The 27,101-nt window shown below is 37.2% G+C and overlaps 1 protein-coding gene and 1 long non-coding RNA gene across 7 annotated transcripts in view; one reads left to right on the top strand and one right to left on the bottom strand.

Moving 5' to 3' along the window:
* LOC311608355 overlaps positions 1-11,925 on the bottom strand; it is a 30,771-nt gene extending 18,846 nt beyond the window's left edge. The window contains exon 1 of the long non-coding RNA XR_014782919.1: positions 11,694-11,925. This is a non-coding gene — a long non-coding RNA (uncharacterized lncRNA). The remainder of the gene's footprint in view (positions 1-11,693) is intronic.
* The window catches only part of ROBO1 (roundabout guidance receptor 1), a 994,953-nt gene that overhangs the window by 410,581 nt on the left and 557,271 nt on the right, over positions 1-27,101 (top strand). The gene's annotated exons all lie outside the window — the stretch shown is intronic.

Raw genomic sequence — 27,101 nt, 5'->3', positions numbered from 1 at the left:
TAAAGTCTTCTAAAACCTCAGAGACCTATAGAATATGTCATTTAAAGATGCTTTATTATTTTAAAGATTCTTTTACAATAAGACAGATTAACTCCTGGCAACATCCAGCCTACCTCAAAGAAGATGGTGAGCATCAATGAATCTCCTTACGGAGATGATTTCAAATGTGGCAAACAAACCACTGGGCAAAATGTCCTTATTTCTGCCACAGACTGAATTCTCTCTAAAAATGGGCAAGCTTAGATGCAGGCAGTCAACAGCCAAACTCTGCCAAGACAGAGTAAACAAGTCCTCAGTACTTCCTGTCTTACAAATATGTTTGTCAGATATATTGGGCCAGAAGGCTAAAGGTGATCCTCCAACATTATAGAGAGCTTTGGGTGACCGTTCAGGCAGCAAACTATCTCTTTCATTTTCTCTTTTTGGAAGCTGCTAACCTGTACTTCCTGTCTACTCAGATAATTTTATTCCTTCACAAATAGCTTAGTTTTACAATTAAGCTTAGTTGTTTAGGGGCTGAGGTGTTTTTCGGTCTAGATAGATGTTTTAAGTTGATAATGATGAGATATGATAGATATTGATTTACATCCAGAATTTTAGACACACCAAGATAGGGAAGGTCTTTTCTTCAACGCTGTCAAAAACAAACAGCCAAAACACTATGAACGTAACAGTTATATCATTCATTGTTCTTCTTGGTGTAGGTAGTTTATCGTATATATGTGTAATAATAAAAACATGAATTAAAAAAAGAAAAATAATAAAATAAAAATTTAAAGATATAAAAATAAATCAATAAATAAATTTATGGATGGAAGCATCTTTATTTAAATCGTATGATATTATACTTATTTGTGGAGTTGAAAGAAAAAAACTGTTAGAATGGAAGTTGTGTTTCTTAGAAGACTTTACTCAATGCACATAACTGGTGTGCCAAAGCATGCTTTAGTTATTACCATTTCTCCCAGAGTATACAACGTAAATCCTGAAAGAACCCTCAGGCTAAACTATATGCCTCTCTTCTGTTCCACAGGAATTGCTCTTGCTGAGCATATGGTCCAGACCCCTTCCTAAGCCAGCTTTCAGGCAGATGTCACCTCACTTTCAGGGAAATCACTCTCTTAACGCACTTCGTCCCACTGTCCTGTGTTTTAGGTAATGGGGTGGGAAGGGGTTATCTGAGAAATGTTTAGTTTTTGACATTATGCAGTTTTGAATCTATGTTCAGATACCTGAAATCTCCTTGCAAAGGCTTCCTACGTGAGTGAGAGCCTGTGTGTGCACTTACCTCTGTTTCAAGAGCAGCAATTTGCTTCTACTTACTAACTAGGAAAACACAATGACACTAATGATTAAGATGCAGAAGAATTCTGTCTTGCTTATATAAACACTACTTTATTGACAATACAAATAGATTGCCTAATGTAGCCATTATGTGTTGAATCAGAAAATTACTTAGCTCAGCAGTAATATCAACTACAAAGAACAATGTCATTTTGTCTGAAGGCTAAACTGCATGTAGGACTCTGGGGAGTAAACTGATAAGAGAAAAAGCTGTGTTTTCATTCTGGCCTTAAAGCGAGTAAGAGGTGAATGAATTTAGTTACTGCAGTATCTATTCTTCTGTGGTGTGTGGCGTAGAAGATAGTACCTCTCCAGGGCATCTGCTGTTTCATGATTACTGTTTAAATAAATATAATGATATTCTACCTATTTATTAGATTTAAGTTATTATGATTTAATTATCCATTCCATGTGTAAGCATCACAATGTCCATTTGCAAATGAAAGAATCAAGTGCATTCATTCAGTGCAGATGTAAGAGATTAATTATGTACAAACAGAAAACCAGGTAAAATTTCCTCCACAAGGTGCCCCAGAAAGTTGTATTTGCAGGGATGTTAAACCACAAGGCAAGTAAAACTACATAATGAGACAAATGGCTGAAATGGAATTACTAACCAGTCACACTCAACTTTAATCACTTGGAAAACAATCCAGATGGCTCACACATGTGAGCCTTCAGTCATCCTTAAGACTGCTTCTGAGGGTAGGCTGTAGAAACTCTAGGTTTTGAAATCTCATGTGTATTCCTTAGTCACACCCTCTTTCTGTCACTTTCATTAAGATTTAGCACTTGCAGGACTTTCATATCTTAGGCAAGTCTATTCCCCAGACCAAGTCAGTTTTGTCCATGCTTTGCTCTGTGCTTTTAACTTTTACTGTTCACTCACCAATCCTTATTAGAGGCAGCACAGGAGAGTGCCCATCTGACTTTGAGGACACCTTAAACTCAAGGAACATGAGTAGGCACCTTTTACTTTACAGCAAATCCAAGCCATAGGTGGGGCTAGACACACCACCTCCTTCCCGTACCTTCAATAATGTTTTCCTAAAGCTGTTGAATGATGACTCAGAATACATTCTTGTGAAAAATGAAATGTGTTCTTAGGAGAAAAAGAACTTCCCATTCATTCTAGAAGATATTTAGAATCATTTTAAATGTCCAAGCTAGTAAGAACTTTCCTAAAGTATTTCCCAATGGGAGTTTATTACCAACTATGGCGTCCCACAAACATTTTTGCACATTTTTTGGCTGTGTACTTGGACACTATATGGATTACTTAATACCAGTCCTTATGAAATTTAATTGTCCTTTCACTAACAAATAATTCCTCAGCTCTACTTTCAAAATGATTTTCAATCTTTTAATATAACTGATTTGGATAGTGTGAAATTATTTTATTATGTAATATCTTCACTTGAAAACAGTTAATTTTACCTAATCAGAACAACTAAGGTATTTAAAACCGAAGATCCCATCATTTTGCAAATTCTTAAAAATAAGTCACAGCTTTATATTAATATCTCCTCCACATAAGAAAAGTAATCATGTGTATTGGATGCTCAGAATTACTTGAAATGAGGTTAAAAATGTAGCCTTCTGTCATTTCATTTTTAAATCTCATCAGTCTATGCTCTGCCTAGTTACCATTTTCTTTCCAAATTCTGAATGTTTCCTGGGTCTTGTACCTTATCTATTTCTTTCCTCTATCCAAAGTACCTAGGGTCACATCTGTGACGTTGGAAACAAACACAACTAAATATATACCAATATCATTCACATTTTTCTTTCCTTTCATTGAATTCCCTACTAATTAAAGAAAAATGCAGATAAAATGGTTTTAAAAATATGAGTTAAAACTTTCCCAGATGCAGGGTGTGTGAAAGAATATCTGACACTGTAAATCAAGCCAAATAGAACTAATGTCCTTATATGTCTCTTGGGCTGATTCCTCACAAGTGGAGACTAAGTGTTTGTTGAAGATCCACCACTGAGTCAGGTGCCAGAGGAAATGACAAGGTGACCATTTAAATTATTGTCCATATTGAAACCATTGTGAATTAAGGGAAGATTCTTAATTCTTAACTTGGCTTTTCTATATCAGACAAATCCGAAGAGATAATGCTTATGCCACTAAAGGTCAGTTGCCATTTGTCACCCACTTAAAAAATACTTTATTTTATTTTATTTTATTTGGAGTATAATATAATTATACCATTTCCTGCTTCCATTTTCTCCCTTCTATGCCTCTAATATAATCCCCTTTGCTCTCTTTCAAACTCATGGCCTCTTAGTTCATTAATTGTTGTTACATAAAACACACACACACACACACACACACACACACACACACACACACACACACACACTGTTCTGTCTATATAATGTAAGTCGTTTGTATATTGTGAGGGCTGACCTTTAGAGATGAGGCAAATTGTCAGAGTGCTCTTCTCTGGGGAAGACTATTCACTTCAACCAGGCAACTGATAAAGGACTAGATTAAGGATACCACCAAAGTCCAACTTGGTGAAGCGATGGGCTTTATTGGACTTGCTTACAAGAATATGCATGAGGGGCTACTTAAAGCAGGAGAAATGATTCAATGACAGCTGCATCACCAATTACTCTACCCAGCATAAGTGATAGACTAACAGTTCAACTAGTCTAAGAGTATCTCTCATCAGTCCTTACTTAGTATGCATGCTTACATAGGAAGAACCCTAGTGAATCTGGTCAGTTTCAGGTACTTCCTGAAGCTATAAAGATGTTTACCTTCTGAGCTGAAGGAGTTTCCTTGCAGGAGGTCTTTCAGTATGTCGCTTTTCTTTTTGACATCATCCTCCAAGATGGAAGTTTGTATCTTAGAGGAACTTGATACACAACACCCAGATTGGACTCTAACTCACTGGGTAGCTGAGTATGACTTTGAACTTCAGCTCACCTCTGCCATCATGTCCATTACATATGGTGCTGGGAAACATCCCTAAAGCTTTAGGCATGTTACACAAACACTTACCATTTGTACTATATCTCCAGCCCCGAAATTAGTTCTGCTACCATGTGGGTCTTGCAGATTGAACTCAAGTCAACAGCAGTGCAGCAAACCTATTTGTGACCCTTCTTGCTGATCCCCAGATCAATTCTGACAACTAGAAAAAAGATTAGTAAATCGTAGTGTATATGTAAACATATTTACTTTCTCACTGTGGAGTACCGTGCCTTGCTGTTTGGGCTCTGCTTCCCCTGCCCTTCCTGGCATGGTTGGCCTGTGACCACAACCAGCAGAACCAGAGAGGAGGAAGCAGAAGGCAGGGATGGCTGGGGTGATGGAGTCCTCAGGCGGTGGGTGAGCACAACAAGAACAGACTCTCAGGAGGCAAGATTCCTAGAGCAGCTCATTTAATTGGAGGAAACAAAGGCTATTTAAAGCTTTGGGAAGTGGGTAGAGGTTACTGTCAACGTGAGTGTACATTATTGGCTGGAGCCAAGAAGCTGGGAACTCCTTATTTACATGAAGAGGAATTCCAGGTGCTTACTGGACATGACCTCATAAGGAGAGGGGAAGGTTAACCTGGCTGCAACTGTGTAACCATCTCTGGTGTGGACAGAGGTGCAGGGCACGGCACTATAGTGAGCCGAAACATACAGGCTGAGGCAGGGGAGCGAGTGGCCCCTTCTACTACCACTTTTGAGACCAGATTTCCAGTGTTGGCCATGACTTGACCCACTCCTGCTCCAGATTGGCTCCTCCTGTTTCCAAGATACCCCAGCCCCACACTGTGTCTGGAGTCCAATGTATTTTAGGTGGAACCATTTCCCTTTCACTTTCTCCCAAACCTGACTCCCTTAAAATTCAAACTGTTCCTTGGACGTAGTTCATTAAGGTTATGCATTACAGACATATAGGAGTGGTCAACATTTGTGCTTTTCCATCAGTCCCAATACTTAGTATTTCAGAAAGTCCTACTGAGCCTCTGAAATGTTCTTGGATTTAAGAGATTTTTCTTATTTTATTCATCTCCTGAGGGCCAACTACCCTCAACTTTTTTTTCAGTTCACTGAACCAAAAGATTAACTGGGCTCCATGCTTCCACTACATTCCCTAAGCCGTGCTGTACATCTTCCCCAAAGTGATCTTTATTTATTGAATCACAATGTTTCTCTTTTCAATCCCCCTGATAAGTTTCTATCTGACCTAAAATAAAATTGGAACTCTCCACAACAAAGCTACTGAACACACAGCATTATTCAATATACTTTCTGTCAACCTTCTACTTGATCTCTTGTTATCTCTTACAGAAAAAAAAAAAGAAATTATTTTTCTGTTTTGCTCTTTTGTTTTTGTTCCCTTGGTTGTTCATTGGTCCTTCTAGGATGCTTCTTATTTGTAATAAAAACTCATCCTATGCTATCTAGTAATGAAGAAACTTCCTAGGCTCATAAACACAAGCACAGGGTAACCTATCTAAAACAGAGCCAAAAACTCTTTCTATCTCATTTGGAAAAGTAAAGCTGAGAGCTGATGTCAGTATCATTTTCCCCAAGAATCTATCCAAAGTTCCCTGTTGGCTATTTATTTCTCAGGAACTGGGCCACAGCTTTAGCAGCTAAAATGGACCTTCTCATTCAAAACACCAGGAGTACATCAATAATGTTTAATATTTGAGCACGAGCCAAGGTTTCTGTTTGTAAGCCTTGGGAGAAAAGCATTTTGATAATTGCATGATTTCCGGCAGGGAAACACATTCCAAACCCACATACACTCGTGTATGTCCCGGACTCCCCTGCCAAGATGCGTATTTACTCTGTGCCTGGACCTTTCCAGTTTAAATAAGTCCTTCTGCTTCACTCTTATGTCCACTTGTATTTGGTGTACAAATTATTTTCTCATTGATTCCATGCCGTGGTGTGTTTCTTGAGTAAGTCTTGCAGCTTGCAGTGGGTCTGAGGTGTCTGCGAGCACTGCAGCATGGAGTATTAAATCAAGCTTCCTTTTTCAGCCTGGTGCTTACAGCTTGATTTAAGCTACAGATGATCAGCTGCTGAAAAGTGGTTGTGGGCAACAAAATTCAAAGAAGCAAAAGCAAGTGCGTGAAATCCTTGTGTTGCTTTTCCTTTTCTGGCTGCTTACAAAAATGTTTATTTTGTGTTGCTTAAAACAGGGCTCACTTTGTAAAGGTCTTCCCTGAATGCTGTTTCAAATGTAGTAACTGCCAAGGCCCAGATCTTTTCCCTCTAAACACACCAGCTTTTCCTTTCTTCTTAAATCTTTCAAGCCCTCTGAAAAGGAGGCATTTAATTAACTGCTACAGATGATTTGGGTATGGGGCCTGGCAGGCAGAACAGTGGAAAGTTGTTAGCATGTTAATAGTTGAATATTTCAGAGCATATGCACTTTGGAACAATTTTGCCATGTACATAGAGGAAAAAGTCTTGTTGCACTTATGTTGTAATGCTTTCGATTCTTGCAAAAGCTGAACAGGAGGAGATTTAATGTTTTTATGTAAATTTTCCCACAATAGTATGATGTGCAAGGTCCTCACACACCACAGAATAAAAGGATGAAATGAACTGAGGACTGGCCAACAATATTTGGCCTGAACTTACTACTTTCTGTCAGCCAGTATTCTAGGTGATCTATATGGAAATTCTGGTTTAATTCTCACTGGGTGTCTATGGGATTAACTATATATGTGTTATTATTGACATTGCATGATGAAATGAGGCACAAAACCTAATCAATAGCTCAAAATTACACAGATCATGGGTAGCCACACTAGACTTTGAGTATAAAGGGAGCCCTGAATTAAAATATGAAGAGCTTAAACCATTATCTGATATTAAACCATTGTCTGATCCAGACAGTGGAGAGGTTACTAATGGAAGTACAGTACTTTCCTATTGTGTTCTAAGGCACCTAGTGAGTGCCTAGTCTTTGACCTGAATCAAACAGTGTAAATCAGCAGTGTGGCATACAGTGGCAGAATTTCTAAGGTGGCACCTGATGCCTAGCCCAGAGGATAGCACACATAACATGAATATGTGAGGGAAGAGACTGCCTGCGCCCTGGAGAGGATAGAATGAGATTGGCAACATAAGCTTTCAACACGCAAAATAGTACCCAGCTAAATATTTATATGTTGAAACAGTTCTGGAGCTTTCCACTTTATATGCTTAGAGTCAGAAAGAGAAACCTATTAAAAAAATTTAAGGGTCAAATTTGAGTAGATTTGCAAACCAGAATGATGCATCAAGTATACTGAACTCTCAAAATTATGAGCATAAAAATAAGTATGTCTAGTGGCAACACTAATAGTTATATTACCATTACTATCATTATATTATTATTATTATTATTATTATTATTATTATTATTATTATTATTATTATTATTATTATAATAAAATATTTGGAAATAGGGGGAGCATTATTCATGTTCCATCATCAATGCCCACAACTAATAAGCCACAGCCTCTAAATTGGCCTCAGTTTTCATGTCTATAAATTGGAATCAATTCAGAGTCCATTTCACAGTGTTCAAAGGACTTGATAGACTTCGAAGCACAGAAGACTAAATGTCACCTCAAACTTGATGTTTTAGTAATAGATACTTTTCTCCAAGTCTGACACTTATGCTCACAGGGTAGCAGGAGCACCTTTTATCATGTGATTTAAATAACACAGTCCATATATTTCCAGTATCTGGAGCCATAAGGATGGTTTAATTAAACCTTGCATTGAACTCAGCTCTGGGCCTCAATTAACATAGCAGCAACTGAATCAAAGACACAGTCAGACCTTACTGAAAATGAGAAACACATAGGATGTTATCCCTCGAAGGATTACAACTCTGTGGCTGAGTCTAGGTTCTAGAGGGAGTGTATTATCTACTAATAAAATGTAAGAGTCTTTCATTATTGTTTCAATCAATTTAGGATAAAGCTATCTCATTTCCTTTTGCCTCTGTGTAGGTTGCCTGTCATTTGGAATGATAAAGCACGTCCCACAAGGTCTCTAGTGCAATGAACTGGCAGTTTTCCTAATGAATCTTCCTTTGTTTCCTGTATCTTTTACATTGTACCTTTGCTTTTCTCCTTTGCAACTCCCTTGCCCGAGGTGATTTAAGGCATGGCCTAGTTTGTTGTTGTAGATTTCTTTTAAACTTCATTTTCTAGCATTTTATCTCTCTTGAGGTTCCTTCCCCCAACCTATTCCAGTTGCATGTCTGAGAAGACCTCAAAACTGTCCAGCTGGTCGCGTAGTCAAATAAGAGACCAGGTCAGCTGACAAGTCTTCTTTACTGAGATAGACAAATGAATAAATGAGGCCTGGGAATGGCATCAAGAACTTTATGTTTCTGGTCACACTCACATAACCCTAGTATAATTTGAAACGATCCATTACAAATCCTATATAAAGTATAAATTCAAAGGAATATTTAGATGTCTCCCAGTAGTTTTCCATGTGAAAATATTTTGTTTGAAATTCAGTACTAAAGAGTATCTGGAGTTAATAAAAAGAAAAATTTACTCTGTCCAGATGAATGAATTTAAAACCAAATTTTCTTACTAAAGAATAACAGAGTATATGATCTTTTGGAAGCTATGTTAAAGAGATCCAGTGGCTTTAAAAATATACATGTTATGACTAGTTGAAAATTTTGCATATTAAACCAAAATTCAAACATTTTCATCATGCATGGTAATTAATGTAAAATTCAGCTGATGGGGAAATCTCTTGATAGTCTTTTCTGCCACTTCTTATTTGCTGTAACAAGACTAAGTGCCATTAGCAGTCTATTTCATAATGCTATTATTTTTTGAGGAGTGAAGTGTAAAAATTAAGAAAAATAATATAATAGAACAAAAATGGAAAACCACATTATCTTTAACACATTTTAAATGTACATGTGTATATATATGTATGTATACATGCATAGTATATATACACACATTATATATGTATACACACATACAAATATATATATGTCATATGTATATGTTATATATATGTATACATATATATCCCTGTATGTGTGTGTACATACATATATAATGCTTTCTTCGAATACTAGATACATTAAACCTTTTTATCCCGCTGATTTTTTTTTTAAGGGAGGAGTTCAAGACAGGATTTCTCCATTAGTCTTGGTTGTCCTAGACTCTGTTTGTGGACCAGGCTGCCTTGAACTCACAGAGATCCACCTGCCTCTGCCCCCTAAGTGTTGAGATTATAGGTATGTGCCCACCGTGCCGAGCTTATCCCAGTGATTTTTATTGGTTGATTTCACGTATAAATTTTTACTATGCATACCAAAATATTTTGAATATTTGCTTTAAACATGCCAGTCTCTTGTCTACTTTGACCACAGCTATAAAGCCTGTGGGTATGTTAAATTATGCCAGAATTGAAGGCCTTTTTTTCTTTTTATCAAAAGCACATTTGACAACACTTTTCATGTAAGCAAAGCACAGTGACTTTGCTAACTGATGGAGGATTTTTTCAGTAGCCATCCTGTTTTCTAAAAACCATTCTAAGGATGTACATTTAAGTGTATTGTCATAGAGTGAATCCTATTTGCAGTGGCATTCTTTCCAATGATTGAAATTCTCCTCGAAATCTTTTCTTTTTTTGTAATCTTTAATTTCATATAATAATTTATTAAGTGATAATGCAAGAGACTTTATGGGACTCATGGCTCAAACTATAATTAGGAAAATGATACTCAAAGATATTAAATAATTTCTATGATTAAAAAAAGAATGGGGCTTAGGGAAGCTAGCACATGACAAATATTGAAGCCAACTCAAGGAGCTCATCATTGCATCTGCAAAACATCAGGAAGGCCGGCTATGGCTGGTCTTGTGACAAGAAGACTTGAGAATCATTATTTCAGCTATTGCACAGAGGGGATATCATATGAAGAATATAAATTTCCACAAATTCTGGATGTGTAGAGTTTTCAGCTTAAAGCCCAGGATTCTGGAGACATAATGAATGATTTTCTAGACCTTTCATATGAAATATCTAAAATATTACACTTTAGCTAATAAAGTAAAAAAAAAAACCACATAACTTGTTTAGATCAGACATTGTTATAGCTGAAAATTAGAGAAATCTCAAATATACTAGAAAACTTCCTAATGAAACGTCTTTATACTTGTCTCTGTCATTTCATTCCCATGTTTGATGTGATTATTTTCAAATATATATTGGGGAAGAGGAGACCCATCAATGCAAACATCAAGAAGAATTGGGCTCATTGTGCTCAGAGCTGTGGTACGACCCATGGAGATCATGCTTGGCCGAGCTCACAGCACATTCTTGGCTCCAGGTCTTGGTGATGATCCATTTCACAGCATATGTGTCTATTATTACAAGACACATCTTCAGGCACTCCTTTATTGTAATCAGAGATGTCAGTTAAAGGTGCTCTGGCTACTGGCATTCTTTGGGCCTAAGGACCTTGGTTGGTATTTTTTCTCAGTAACTTTTCTTTTTACCACTTTTAGATATTTGCAGTTAAAAGCAGCAACAGACTACTCAAATATAGCTGCCTTTGTCTACCTCATGTAGTGAATTTGGCAAAAGTGAAGTGTGTGATTCATACAGAACGAGCACTAGCATAATCAACTCTAGCACTTTCAGTAATGTCTAAACACAAAGACAAATGTCTTTTTCATTAAACATAATACCCTTTCTTTGAGGATAGTTTTATTTTCATTGTTGTTGGTTGGTTGGTTTTGATTTTTCGGGACAGAATTTCTCTATGTAGCCTTGGCTGTCCTAGACTAGCTTTGTGGACCAGGCTGGCCTCAAACTCTCAGCAATCCGCCTGCCTCTGCCTCCCAAGTGCTGGGATTAATGGCATGCACCACCACACCCAGCACTGATAGTTTTATTTTCAAAGGCTTCTAAGTCCCTGAGTGCATTTCTTTTTTCAGTTTATTTTCAAAATAATATCACAAATAAATTTTTGTAAGTTCCACATTTCAGCTTTTCTGTTGCCGGCTTCTCTTCTTGCTTTTTCAAGACAGCATTTTTAGTATTAACTGTGTGTGTGTGTGTGTGTGTTTTTTAATGTATTTTTAATTTACATATTTACTTTATATTTGGGTCATAGCCCCTTCCCTCCGCTCCTTCCAGTCCCTTCCTCCCAACCTATCACACCTCCCCTTCTCCTCAAAAAGAGGAAGCCTTTCCCTCCACCAACCCACCCCAGCACATCAAGTCCTATCAGAACTGAGCTCCCCCTCATCTATTGAGGCCAGGCAAGACAGCCCGGTTAAGGTAAAGGGATCCAAAGCAGGCAACAGTGTCCATGTCATAGACAGCACTTCTCAACTTACTAGAGGAGCCACATGAAGATCAAGCTGACCATCAGTTACATATGTGTAGGGAGCCTAGGTCCAGGCCATGCATGTTGTTTGGTTGGTTCTTCCATCCTCCGTAAACCCCCATGGTCTAGGTTAGTTGACTCTGTTGGTCTTCTTGCAGTGTTCTTGTCCCCTATGGATCCTTTTATCCTTCCCCTCTACTCTTCCACAAGACTCCCCAAGCTCTGCCTCATGCTTGGCTGTGAGTCTCAACATCTGATTTGATCAGTTACTTGGTGGGGCCTCTTAGAGGATGGTTACACCAGTCTCCTGTCTGTAACCATAGCAGAGTATCCTTTATGATGTCAGGGGTTAGCCCTCAACCATGGGTTGGGTCTTCCGGTTGGGACAGGAATTAGTTGGACAGTCCATCAGTCTCTAAAGATAGAATAAAGATGGTGTGTGTGCTTTCTAATCTCACTCTCTTTTCTAGAACTTTTTGGCAGTGCTAAAACTTACTATATTTTTAAATAATCATGCTGAAGCAAAGGAATATCATTCTAACCATAGTAAAAGTTTAACACATAACCAATATTGTTTTCTCATCTGTTTTCACTTAACTTACAGTGTCAGGCAATTGAATCTTTATGAACACTGTTTAACTTCAAATAATTTCTAAAGCATATACTATCCTTTTCTTTTTTTGTTACCCTTTTTTAAAGAATTGAGTTTCTACATAGCATAGAAGTTGTGTTGTGTTTTCTTCTTAGGTATATCTCTTTGCAAGTTCAACCAGTGTACACACTTCCAAGGGTATATTCCAATTTTTATTCAAAAATAATTTATTTAAGTAATATTTAAAGACTAAAAGCAAAGTGATCTCGTTAAAAAAAACATTGTCTAATGGCTACTTAATTTGTTGTTGGTCAAACAATAATCTTCTTAGAAGACATTAATTTCAATGTTAGTTAAAGTCAGTGAGTTACAGGTCTATCTAGATTTAAAATGAAACTACCAGATTCCCATGCCCCCTTTGAGATTTAACAGGAAGCTGTTGGGGACTGGCACACATTGTGTTACCAAACTTTGGACATGAACCTTAATTCCCATGATGCATTAAACACAAAAAAATCAAGAGAAATAAAAGTAAATGAGACAAATAGAAACAATATTTATATTTTATATTTTAGGTATGCTTTGAAACAGATAAGTAAGTAGATAGAGTCATCATTTATTAGGATTTTTATGTTTTAAGTATGGAAATGACTTAGATGTTCTGTTAATTATTTTCCTCATGACTATATACATACTGGATACAAAGTAACTAAAAAAGGAAGAATTTATTTGGCTCATGGCTGAGTGTCTAGTTTATTGTGGCAGGGAAGACATAACCACAGCACACCATTCTGTGGCAGTGGGAGGATACTTGTTAATATCTGGATGGAACATGAAGCACCCAAACAGAATAGGGCCGGATGCCCTTAGCTGAGAACACTGAAGCATCCTTCTTGAGTTTGGAGTTCAGTGGGATGTTGCTGGTGTCTGATAACATTATCTAGTATTGTTACAGTAGCAATGAAAGCAGAATCTTCTATACATCAACTGCTTCGTCAGTCGACTGACTGCCTTGGCCTTCTTTAGATATGTGAGCTGGGTCCCAAGAGTAGCTAGAAAGGCTTAACCTACCAAGGAGGTGCTTTTTTATCCTCAGTTTACTAAATATCGCCTATTGTCACATTTACCAAATTAAGTCTCATGTGCAAACTCAGGATTACAGTGGAAGGGACTAAACAAAGAGTTGAATATAGGAGCGGTATAGGGACACCGTGGCTTACAGTGTTTTTACTCAAGGAATCTACCAGGATGATAGATAAAGTATAAATGTATATACTTGTATATAAATGTAAATATATATATTAGAAGTGCTGTAAAATGTATATAAATTCATGGGTAACTCTGTGATATTTAGTATATGCTGCAAGACTACAGTACAAGAAAGATTGAGTATAAAATCATTGACAAAGCTTTTTATGGGAGATCAGGTTTTGACAGCCCATTAAAGAGAGTAGGTGAATAGAGTAAAGCCAAAATCAATCAATCAATCAAACAAACAAACAATCAAACAAACAAAACCACAAACGTGTGTATAAGAGTGTAAGAGACTAAGAAAGTGGAGAATCTGAGGAGAATGGGGCAAAGGACAGGCCACTTCATTGCATTTATAGTTGTCCTTTGAAAGAACTAAAAATGACAATGATTGCACACACAACGGTTACAACTCAGTCAAAAGATACCAACTGAGGAATCTAATAGCATTTTGAAATGGGAAAATCCATGTTGGTGGTGGCTAAATAATATTTTTTTAAAAAATCAATTATCTATCAGATATTTAATAATGACAGTTATAACTTGAGAATGAAGCCTAGCAGGTACAATAAATAAATATAATCTCTAAAGTGAGAGTGCCTAAAATTTATCTTAGGTCAAATAAATTTTTAGCAGGTTGCAAAATATCATTTAAAATATGAGCACTGAAGGCTCAAGAAACATTACAGAAGAGAAGGTGAGAAGATTGTAAGAACCAGAGGGCCAGGGACTTTGCTATGACATAGTATCTTCTGGAAATACCAGAAGCTAAACCCTTGACATTACAGAAATATAACTGCCGAAACATGAGTGGAACAGGAGTGTCAACAAAGGGCAAGACAGAGTGGACAGTGAAGATCTTGCAAGGCCTACAGCCTACACAAAGAAATACCTATCATCAAGTAAAAGATGGGAGTCGGAGAGGCAGTATTCTCCAGGGAGCAGCACACAAATTTGTTATCCAGAGCCCAACAGTGAGCCGCTAAAGCATACATACAAGTAACATTACATAGACTGAACAGGTTATTTTTAATAATATATATGTGGTATATATATGTATACATGCATATATGCATGCATGCAATAACAATTAGTGCCTAAAATTAGGCCATGAATTTCAGGGAAACCAGGGAAAGGTATATGGAACAGGTTTATGGAAGAAAAGGTAAGGGGAAATATTATAATTAGATAACCTCAGATATTTAAAAAAAAATCCCTAAGCTACTTAGGTCAAAAAACAAGATGAGCATTTCATGTATTAGGATATTAGCCACACTAAAATGATTTTTTTCTTCTGTTCATTAATATTCAATACATCATCCCTTCTTGATATTACTCACACTAATACTGTGTTTCTGTCATTCAGTTACTTTCATTTATTTATGAAACTTAGTCACAGAACTATTTTTGAAAACAAAACAAAAATAAAAATAAAACTCAGGACTTAAAATAAGCATCAAAAATTATTAAAATGATCAATTATTAATGACTCAAATATTTTTCCTTTAAAGCAATACAGTAATAATAATAAATTAAATTATCAAGATAAATGTAAAATATGTTAAATATAAGTTACCTTACTGTAGAGAGGGTAGATTGGATTTAGCGTGTTTTATCTATTTCATGGCTATTTGAGTGTCTATATTTAAATTGGAGTGTTGAAAATATACCTTCCATGGTGCTAACTGAAAATTATTGGCGTTAAAATTGTTCTGATTTCTAAGAAACCCATTGGTTTGGAGGCCTTCAGGGACTAGTCTCCAAACTGATATATTTATCAACTGATTTATTTCTGAAAATGGAATTAGTTAGCATCACTGCTAATTAATATAATCTCTGTGCAACATACTCAATTCCCTCTATAATTTGTCTTTTGTTATTTCATGAAACTAGTCTTTGAAAAGATGTTTAGTATGTGATATACACTGCTGGAGAACCTCTCCATATTTCTCCTCTGTGTACTGGTAAATCATGTAGCTTATACACCGTGAATTACAATCCATCTGCAGGCAGAAATCTCAACCCTCTCCTCACTTGAAGGAGCCTCTGTAGCACCCAAGCCAATTCTGTGAGGCCTTAACCTTTATGTATGAACAGATATTTTCAGTCATGCTGACAACTGCAAATACTGGCTATCTCTTGCAATAAATCGTAGAGTATATCAGGGTCTGATCTCACAGCCTGACTGTTCCACAGGCAGCCTCGAGTGCCTTTACTTTTTTTTTTCCTTGTCCTTATCAGAAGGCACAGGATACATTTGCATTAGCTACAAAGCATTTAGAATACGGCTATTCTACACAGTTTTGAATGGCTTCTCATCCTTGTCTGCATTTGGAAAACTGAAAGTTTACCCTTTGGGATATGAAAATCTGTTATAATACTTGTAAAAGTCATCCATTTGTAGAGCTGTTGACCTGTTTCTTTTTAAATACATCTTTCTTCCAACTTCCAATCTGCTCTCCTGTCCTTCAATTTTTTCCTTCTCCTTTATCAAATACTCACATATAAGCATGTGTGACACAGAGAGAATTTTTGTGAATTAATAATAATATCTTCTGTTGTCCTAATAGAAGTAAAATGTAACAAATAGGCAACTTATCTTAATTCATTTAAGGTTTAGCAAACCAGGCTTGAAACATCAGAAAAGATGATCTTTGTCTACACAAAACTAAACTTTTTAAGGACCTTTTTTAAAAATATAATCCGTACATAGAAAAAAAAATGTACTACATAATTGAATGTGGAAGAAAGGACCTTAAATACTATGACAATAAAAAATTGTTTTATATTTGTATATGTGCTTATTCCACTTGAAACTTAACATGAAATGTATGTATATAAAATATTAAAATGTAACTTATAAATGTTCAGGATTTTTGTGTTATATATTAATTAAAAATAAATGCAATTTGAGCTTTTGGCTCATATCATAAGCCCATCATTTGGGAGGCATAGATAGGAGATTCATCTCAAATTCAAGACAAGCCTAATCTTCAGAAAAATTTCCAGGCCAGGAACTCCATAGTGTCCCCTTGTCTGAATGAACAATTTGAAATTTTGAAAACTAAAAATATTATCACTAGAAAATGTTCTTTGAATTTACCATTACAGTCAAGTAAAGGAATCTATAGAAATAAAATACTTTCATCAGAAAAAATGTTATTTTTGCTTTTTCTACTTCTTTTAAGATATTAGAAATATCATTTTTGTAATAATTTGGATATTTATTAAAATTACATACACATAAATTATATTTATTGTCTGTCAACATATGATCTAGTTAATATGAATGTAATTTGGGAAATCAAGTTGACAAGATTCTGTGATGAATTGAACAAAGGAGGTGAGCCAGAGGTCAGAAGCAAAGATGACTGCTAAGTTCCAGGTGTGTATCTCTCACTACCTGATGCCATTCACTAAGCCAGCCAAGGATGGAAGACAAGGCTGGATGGAAGAATGTCACGAGTTGATCTATGACATATTTTATTCCTAAATATTTGGAATGTGGTACTATATCAAAACTTGAGACATAAACTTCATAAAGAAATGTTGAGGTAGACATGAAATTTGGTTTTGTTATTTATTTGATGATATAAGAAGTCTTGGATGTAGAACAGAGTTCCCAAAAAGATTCTTGATAGAAGTGGGAAAAAAAGACCAGGGTGTCAGGATTTGGTAACACACAACTAAAGGGATGGATGTATGATTAGACTACCAAGACACTTAGGGAAAACCGCAAGAAAGGTGGGTATAAAATAAGGAGAGGTGTCACAAAGTATAAGAAAGAACATATTTAACAAAATTGGGAGATATTTGCCAGTGCCATAAACTGAGATGGAGACGAAGCAGTTGAATATGGAAACTATCTTACATTGTAGTATCTTGGACCTCTAGTTTTTATTTATCACTTTTTGTTTTATGTTAAAATAATAAGTGTAGATGGCAGACTGGAGGGTGATCACAAGATAACCAGCAGTGAGGAAAATAAAACAGAGATATGTTTTAAATAATCACTGAAGAGAAAGGACAAGTTGTAACTGGAGTCATGTGTGGTTGAGAGAATCCTGAGTTCAACTTAATACATGTATTTAGAACCACTTCAATAGCCTATGGAAAGAAGGAAACTGAGAAGTTGTGTTTAAATGTATTCATGCATAGAAAATTAATTAAAAGTATGTGTGCCCCAAGAAAGAGATAGGGGTGGCATGGAATGAGCCTCATGCTATAGCTGTGAGGAAGATAAGAGGGGTCCTGAATGTGAATTCAGGAAAAGAATTGTTACTTTAGAAATATGTTCATAAAGTAGGCTGCTTAACATTTAACTGATAATCTAGGAGTGTCAGTAAAATGAGGGCACACAATGAACCAGCTTTCAAGAGCTCTGCAAAGTTGGACATTTTATAGTGATGAGTGGAAGAGGAAGGTGTCTAACACCCTATAGTTCTATAGGCAATGGGGTGTGTGTATATGCATGTGGAGGCCAGAGGTTCAGGCCAGGTGTATTTCTCCATCACACTCTCCCTTATTTTTTGAAACGGCGTCTCAGCACTGAACCTGGAGCTTACTGAATCAGCTAAACTGGCTGACCAGCAGGCCCCAGAAAGCCTTCTAACTCCTATCATGCCTAAACACAGTGGTCTGTATGAAATAAAACATTGTTCTGATTAGATGAAAGAGTTCTCATAGAGGTAAACTTTAAAATGAGAAAGGTGTGTTTGAACTTTTATTTTTACATGGATAATGTTGGTGTGGCAGATCGAGAGCAAGGCTGAGTGATAGAGTGGGACTGAAATAAATGCCCCCACTACGATGATATCAAGCGCCTGAGAGACCAGGGCACACATTTGTTGAAAATCCCCCAAAAGGAAGAGTAATTGGTGGGCTGAGGATTTAAATAAAGGCGTTAGCTACATTAGCAAGGATTTCTGCTATTCATTTGTTGACTTTCAGCATAAGGACACAGAGGTTATAGCTCTTAGTAATGAATGAGAGTGTGAAGGAACCATTCCTTAGGCTGCAATGAAATGCCGCTGTCTGTGGAGTACTAGGAAGCAAATAGGATGCTACTGGCAAAGCTCAGTATTCTGGGAACTCACTGGAAAGACCATGCCTGTTCCCTGAAGAATAGGAAGGCCAGGAATTGGTGTCCTTCTCATCACAAAACTCTGACTTGTCCTGTATGGTCTGTGCACTTTTTTTCTTACTGACAAAAAAAAAATATGTAGCGTTAATTTTATGATCTACTCCACATCTGGAATTTACCTCAGAATGTCATACTATAAGTCTGTGCCTTTTCCTCTATCCAGAATGTTCTTTGTATAAGCCTTCCTTTTTTCATGCCTCGCTCTCTTACTTCAGCTTTTTCTCAAGTGATACCCTTTTAGGGGACCTTCTTCAGAATCCATCCACATTCAAGACTTCTTGCAAGCTACTTCACAGCTCCACTTCCCTCCCCAACACTTGTTCCTCGGGCATCTGCCTCTGGCTTCACCTCTCTTCTCACACTGAGGTGCAAGATCCAAAGTACCTAGTTTTTCATCCATCTCTCATTCACTGTGGAATTATTGTCAGCTCGGGAGGCACCAAAAACATTGTGGGGTCCATAAATAATTGCAGAAGGACTGAGTTACTTCATGTACGAATTAAGAAGCAGGGAGATGTAATGGAATCTAAGGACAATTCCAAGGAGAAGTTATAAAAATATCTGGATCAATGAAAGCATTGTGGAAATAAATGGGGGACCCTCCAGGGTGAAAGAGCCCAGCACACATGTGGAAGAATAAATTGTGCTCCGAGCAGTTTAAAGTGAGTTCTTTATTTCAGTCACCTCCGGATCATAGGATGATTTTAATGTCACTTGAGAACTTAATTCCCGATCAAGTAGCCCCCTGAATAGTCTCCTTTTGGTTTAATTTTGAAAACCAAATAAAGTGCGATGCTGTTTCCCGGCATGAGCCGGACGGCAGAGGAGTGCCTCGAGGCGTGTCAAGGCCTCAGACTCAGACTGACTGCCAGATTCTGCAACTGAAAAAACTACACTACAGGAACTTTGAAAGCCTGAGGATTGAAGAAAGAAAGGCTCAGTTTCACTGAAACTTCTCAACACCCCACCTGGAAGGCAATTAAAATTCCATTAATTGGATAATAGTATTGACTATATTGGTGTTTTAAAAATTCCTTTTAATTTACCAACTCATGGTTGAGGCATCTCTATCCTCTTGCTCACAGCAACAGAGTCTGCTTCTTATATTTATTATCAATATTGATTTGTTCTCTTTTTTTGTTGCTTTAATTGTTACTATATTTTCTTTACTCTTTAGGGAGGGGCTATCATAGGCCAAGCCACAGGTTTGTTAGAGTTGGTTCTCTCCTACCACAGAGTCCCTGGAGCTCAGACTCACACAAGACCTCTTGCCCACTGAGCCATGTCACTCGTCCTGTTCTCTCGTTTCTTATTTGTTTTAAAACTAGTTCAGTAAAATCCTCAGACTATGCATGTTGTTTATATGTGAGATGAATGCATGCCTACATTTTCCCTACATAAAACAAGGTCATTCACATGTTTCGAGTTTTCCAAGAAACTATTTTTTAATCTAAAATCATTGGGCCTTATGAAAATACTGGCCAGTTTTGCAATATTTGTTTAAACAATCCATGTACTTAGCATCCTTTTGGAGTGATCTCCAAAACTCTAACTGACACTAAAGGAGGAGAGACCTTAGTGATGATGGTAAAACAGTAATGTTTAACTTCCAGTCTTTTATGTTAACCAAAGACCTGAGGCAATATCCTCCACCAGGTTCAAACTGTCCTTTGAGCTGGGGATATTGGATGGTTGGCATGTTGTATGTGAATCAATGAGGTATCTGCCCCGATCCTGGGAAGACAAATATGGATGAGTCCCAGGCTATGAGTCATTTGACAGCTGGTATTATGAATATGTGGACTTACAAGTTTTTCAGGAGGAAGAGTCCTCATAAAAATCACTATATTCTGCCTTTACTTTACTGTGTCAAGGGATAGATCAATCATATTCCACTAACTTGCCTATGGAGAGACTAAGAATGTAGCGGGACAGTTTCCTCCAGCTTTGACTTCCTCCAATGGGTACCAAGCATGATTGCCAAGCCGAAGAGAAAGACGAGGAATAGACAAGGGAAGACGACACAGACTTCCTGTTACAACATAGCATTCTCTTACTCTCTGCATGCTGACCAGTTATGGGTCTCTACATAAATCACTATCTACTTAAAAAGAAGTTTTCGTGACAAGGACTGAGAGGTGCACTAATCTATGGATGTACAGACAACTACTTAAGGAGACATTTATTTATTCATTTATTCATTCATTCTTTCATTCATTCATTTAACTGGCTTTATTTATTTATTCGTTGTCTTTATTTCTGGTATGCTTTTTTTTTTTTTTAACATTCCGTTTCCTTCCCCTTCCTTCTTTTGCCCTACTCCCTTTGCCTAGACTTCTGACAGAAGGGGACCTTCTCCCCTACCATATGATCACAGCCTATCAGGTCTTATCCAGATAACCTACTTCCCCTTCCTCTAAGTGCCACCAGATCTCCCCACCAAAGGGAAGAGATTAAATGGGGGTGGGGGGTGGGAAATGGAGTTCATGTCAAAGGCAGTTCCTGCTCTCCCCACCACCATGGAGAATGAGCTGTCCATTGGCTAGATCTGAACAGCGGATCTAAATTTACTACAAGCGTTGCCCTTGGTTGGTGCAGCGGTTTGTGCAGGTCCCCCTGGGTCCGGATCCGGTCCAGCCTTGATGGGGCTTCTGGACCCCCCTGGGCAGGGGGGCGTTTTAATACTATGTTCATTTAGCAGAGTAAGAGAAGTAGATTGTCTTCTATTATGAAGCTTTTGGTATTAATGGCTGCTGAGAGATAGTTGGTTTTCTTGAACGATACAGTTCTTGGGAAGCTACTCACATTCAAGTAGACGGCACTTTACATTTCTGTACGCATACTGGGAGCTCTAAGGGGGAATCGGGTTAGTTTGAAAGAAAACATAAAACTGACAGGGAGAGTAAGTGTAGGGAAATAAGAAAGCTATTAGAAGGGAAGGGAAAGGAGTAGATTTGATTGGAACATAGTATATGCATTTAAAGGTTACAAACAATAAAAAGAGGAAGGTGGATTTTGAGGCACATTCCAGGTTTTTGAAATCTTTATCTTTCCAGTGTTCAGATGTACGCTCTCTGATCCAGCAATATCCACTATTTCTTTTGTGTCCCATATTTCCCGTTTACTCCCAAGGAAAGTATTTAAAATCTAAAGAAACGTATCTTTCAAGCAAAATCCGCAGGAGGATTGGTGGCCACTGAAGAACAGATCGTTTTCCTTCTCACTGTTTTTGTTCCTTTTGCTATCACTATGGACAGGAGAACTTATATAAAACATCTTCAATTCTTGTGCTAGTCTTTTTATAGATAATAGCGGCAATAAAGTTGAAGAGCAAAAGGTAAAACTGAATAATAGCAATAGCTTTCAAGTCTTAGAAAGCCTATCTGATCTAAAACATCTCTCATTCATTTTCACTAAGCAAAATAATTTACCTTGACTTTCAAAAGGTTATTCACAATTACACTCAAATACTTTTGTAATGTGTTTTATGGTAATAACTCCATTCATACATGGAATAAAATCATATTGGGATTCAAAATATATATACATATGTATATGTGTGTGTCAGTATTTTTGATATATGTAAATACGTATCGGTGCTGCATTTCAAATATAAATCTATGTATTTATAGATACAAACAAACAAGAATTTGTGCTTCTCTGTTTTCTGTGTGTTTTGTTTTTTGTTTGTTTTTGTTTTTTTTGAGACAGGGCTTCTCTGTGTAAGAGCCCTTGCAGACCTGAACTCACTTTGTAGACCAGGCTGGCCTCAAACTCATAGAGATCCACCTGTTTCTTCCTCTGGAGTGCTGGGATTAAAGGCATGTGCCACCATTGCCAGCCTGTTTGCAAAAATGCCTTTTACAGCCAGATATTATTGTTTTAAAAGACAAAATGTTGGAGAAAAGTTAAGGCCCAAAAGACTGTATGATGCTAAATTTATATAAAAAGTTATATAAGAGTAACTACATAAAATTTATATAAAATATAATATAAAGTTATATTACATATTAATGTATTACCGTGGGCAGGGGCATCTCTGTGATAAGCTAGAGACCTAAAAGAGGGAGGATATGGGGGTGACTCTAGCTGAGACTCTAGTAGCAGGGTCATGGAGACTGAAGAAGACACCCTCTAACTAGACAGGAGTCCTAATGGAGAGAGGGGAACACCAACACACACACAAAAACTTCTGCCCAAAATTTACCCTACTTACAAGATATGCAGGGATAAAGGTAGAGCAGAGATTGAGGGAATGCCCAACAAATGCCTGACCCAACCTAAGACCTACCCACGGGAGAGAGCCAACCCCTGACATTATTAACGAATCTCTGCTATGCTCGCAGTCAGGAGCCTGGCATAGCTGTCCTCTGAGAAGATGCACCCAGCAATCGATTGAAACAGATGCTGAGACTCACAGTCAAACATTGGGTGAAGCATAGAGAGTCTTGTGGGAAAGTGAGGTGGGAGGGTGGATAGAAGGAACTGGAGGTGACAGAAGCTCCACAAGAAGACCAAGAGTCAACTAACCAGGGCCCAGAGTGGCTTGTGGAGACTGAAGCACCAACCAAGGACCATGTATAGACTGGACCTGGGCCCCGTACACAGATGTAGCAGATTGGCAGCTCAGGCTCCATGTGGGTCCCCTAGTAAGGGCTGTCCCTGACATGGTTTCCACTGCCTGCTGTTAGATCACTTCCCCTGGTGAGGTCTCAGAGGATGTACTCAGTCCTGATGCAACTTAATGAGTGGGGGTGGTGGTGAGGGTGGGAGTTGGGGGGGGGGGTGGTAGGGTGGGTAGATAGGCATGGGGTCTTCCGTTTTCTGATGAATATGGAAGGCAGGATGAGAGAAAAGGCAGAGTGGAACCAGGAAGAGAAGAGGGAAGGGGCTATAATCCAGATATAAAGTGAATAAATTAATTAATTTAAAATGTTATATAAAAATAAGTTTACATGAAATTTATATAGAATATAACACAAAAATTATATAATATTATATTATATGTGTATATAATAACATAGTACCATAATACATTTCTTAAGCGAGTATAAGAGGAAAGACAGTCACCCTTATAAATGAGAATATTGCTCTATTATGGAGAGTTTGCTGTTGCATAAAATGCATCCTAATTGTTTGGTGTGACTTCATTTTACATATGAAATCCTGAGACTTCAAAAAGGGTACAATTTGGTTACCTTCACATTTCTGGTGATAGAAAGTGCATTCTTCTCATTTATATTGAAATGTAACAGTCCAAAGAAAGATGCAAAAAGCGGTCATAGCTAAAAGAGATGGTGATGATGATGAAGAAGAAAATGATAATGAAAGAAAACAGATGATATCTCAGGAAATGGATGAGCTTATTGGGAAAAAGAATCTAAAGGTAGAGATATAGGTTTGTAAAATTAACATGGAGAAAATAATAAAGAGAACTATTAATTTTTATTGAAAATGTAACATAGATTCTTACAGTTTTTCTCTCTAACTGGACATTGTTGCTTTAAAGAGTTTATTGAGTGGCATACAGCCTTTTCATCACTTTCACTTTTATTTGTTGATTTTTATGGAAGATATTATAGTGGCAAATTATTTATTATTTAGATTTGAAAAAGACTCATGAGTTTAGGTATCCTTTTAAAATTACATTAATTCACTCAGACACTAATCTTTGAACTGAGATTCATAAAGCTATAGTAATTTGAAAATAGAAATTGACTAACTTGAAAGAGTTAAGTAACCCTTCGTTTATTTAACAGACACAATGAGTGTGTCAGTATGTCCCCTATGGTTGGGTCCACTTTAGTCAAAACTTCAATCATAGAACTGGGTTTAGTTCTCATCAACGTCAAAAATACCATGTATTTTTTTGGAAAATTGTATCTTTTTAAATTACTAATCCAGGATCTCCCCTTGCCCCCATCCCAGGGGCACCTATATACTGGGAATGATTTTTAAATGATGATGAATATAGTGCATCTAAATCTGTAAACTCATTTTTCTCATTATTTGGCCTGGAGGACATTGTAGTTTGCTAGATAAAATATGACACACTTAATTCTGTGTCTTAGAAATAGGAGGTGGGCCATGCTGTAGCTATGTTTCCTGACTAAATTGGCTGGGCACACACGTGCACGCGCGCAAGGGCTCTCTCTCTCTCTCTCTCTCTCTCTCTCTCTCTCTCTCTCTCTCTCTCTCTCTCTCTCTCTCTCTCCCCCCCCCAGAGGCCTGAGGTAATGTCAGAAAGTGCGTTTTGGTTGTCACTGGCCCTTGGTGGGATTGCCACCACAATCCACTGGGTAGACACAAGGCATATTGCTAAATACAGGGCCCTTAAAACAAAGATACATTCAGTGGCAAAGAACAGTATTGCTAAGGCTGAGAAAGCCTATCATACTGTGAAGAAAATCTGAATAAAGTATTTGAAAATCCATGAACTACCAAGTTTCACTTGCAAATAAATTTGTATGAGAAGCCAAGGAGAATGTATTCTGTCATGATTTATATATGCCTGAATCATTCTTTCATCCAAAGATAAATCATAATCTTATCTTACTTCAGGACACAAAGCTGAGACTATATCATTCACATTCCTAGGGAAAACATACACACTCAATGCACACATGTGTGCATGTACTCACACACTCCCAATATACACACGCACACACATACACTTGCCCGGAGACAAGTAGAAGTGAAGTCTGTACTAAATTGCTCAACAAGTACTCCCATCACAGGGTAATTGGCTTTGTCTCTTTATGTATATCAGGAAATTTAAATGATACATAATTGAGTATGAAAAAATTAATTGACTGTGACAAAGTACTCAGAAAGAGAAAAGAATATTTGACATTTCATTTATTGATAATTTTTTAAATTTTTTTAAATTAGAAACATTGTTTCAAACATCAGAATCTAATCACATGCCAGACATGGAACAGAAAATCAAAATGCAAACTGATACGTAAGGACTAAGGAAACTGGAGAGGGAGTTAAAGGGGAGGAGAGGAGAAGAAGGCAGCAGACGGAAGAAGAGAAAAGAGGGGAGAGAGTTATAAATCAAAGGAGACCTGGGTTTCCTTTTCATTGTTGTCAGGGTGCTTGATAATATTCTGTGAAATTGTATCATTTCTAAATACTAGCCCAGATCCTCCCTTTCTGTCATCCAGGGGATCTATTCTGTGTTCTGGAAATGATCTTTACATGAAGAGGAGCATAGAATGTATAAAGCAGTATATTTTATTTTGTTCTAATCATCTGGTCAAGAGAACAGTGCAACTTGCAAGCTCAAGAAGATAAAATAAGCTGCACATAATTCTGTAGTGGGCCATAGCTTCTTATTCAAACATATACCCAGAAGCGATGGGTCTTGGCTAGACTGATTCGTAACACATTCCAGGAGCCTGGGCTAAGGTCTGAAAGGGCAGGGAGGAAGGAAGGGGAGGAGGGGAAGGAAAAAAAATATCCCGAAGAAAAATTCTGGGGCCAAATATTTTGGGAATATTTTGCCTTCTTCTCTTACAAGCATTATTGACTTTTGTTTACATATAATTCAAGTTCTTAATTGAGTTTCTAGCAAAATGCACATAAAATATTCTACAGCATCTCTTATTCAGAATCACTTTCTTCCAAGATTCATATTCTATTTTATTTTTTCTAAAAACAGGAAAAACAGGCAATCCCTACCTCTCTGCTCGCCACATTCCTATGTGCAATTAAAGTATTTTACCTTCATGTAGTTGAATTAAGGAATGTATTGGCTGTACCAGCCTTGTGTTTCAGGCTGAGTCTTCACCGTACTACACATTTGAATAGCTTTAATTGCTAAATACTTCTACATTTTTAGAGACTTATATGCCTTACATTTGCACTTCATTAAAAAGAAAAAAAGAAAAAATATTTTTGTATTATGACTTTAGGATATCAAAACATTTATAAATTTGTAAGGCAAATGTTGCCATTGCCAGTCTTCTGAAAGCTTTCATAGCACACCTATTTTAAAAAGGCATCCATGGTAATTTGGTAAGACTTATTTGATGGCAGTATAGAAAGTGGTCATCTAACCAGGCAATGTGCAAGTTCGGTCATTCCTGTAAGAACTAGCAAGGGGCTATCACTGTGCAGTTACTAGAGAAATGAACAGCACTGTTCCTGAGAGCTGGCCAATTAATTAAATGATATGCTTGTTCATCTTACAGGTCAAGCAGATAATTGTGCTGAGAATTGCTTTGAAATCATGCATGATTCAACTTAGCCCTGTTGAATCCCAGGAGAGATTTACAGGTCACAATGCATATCACACTTCTTGTGGATGGAGGATTAATACGACCTAATCTTGTTAGCGTTCAAAATGGCGTGAGATAACTAGATAGTCCCATTTACACGTTACAAGCTAATAAGAACACTGCAGGCTCATCTTTCTTTCCTCTTTT

The sequence above is a fragment of the Acomys minous genome (assembly GCF_964271855.1).
Source record: "Acomys minous genome assembly, chromosome: 11".
NCBI classification, from domain to species: Eukaryota; Metazoa; Chordata; class Mammalia; order Rodentia; family Muridae; genus Acomys; species Acomys minous.
This window is presented reverse-complemented; position numbering and strand designations above follow the sequence as displayed.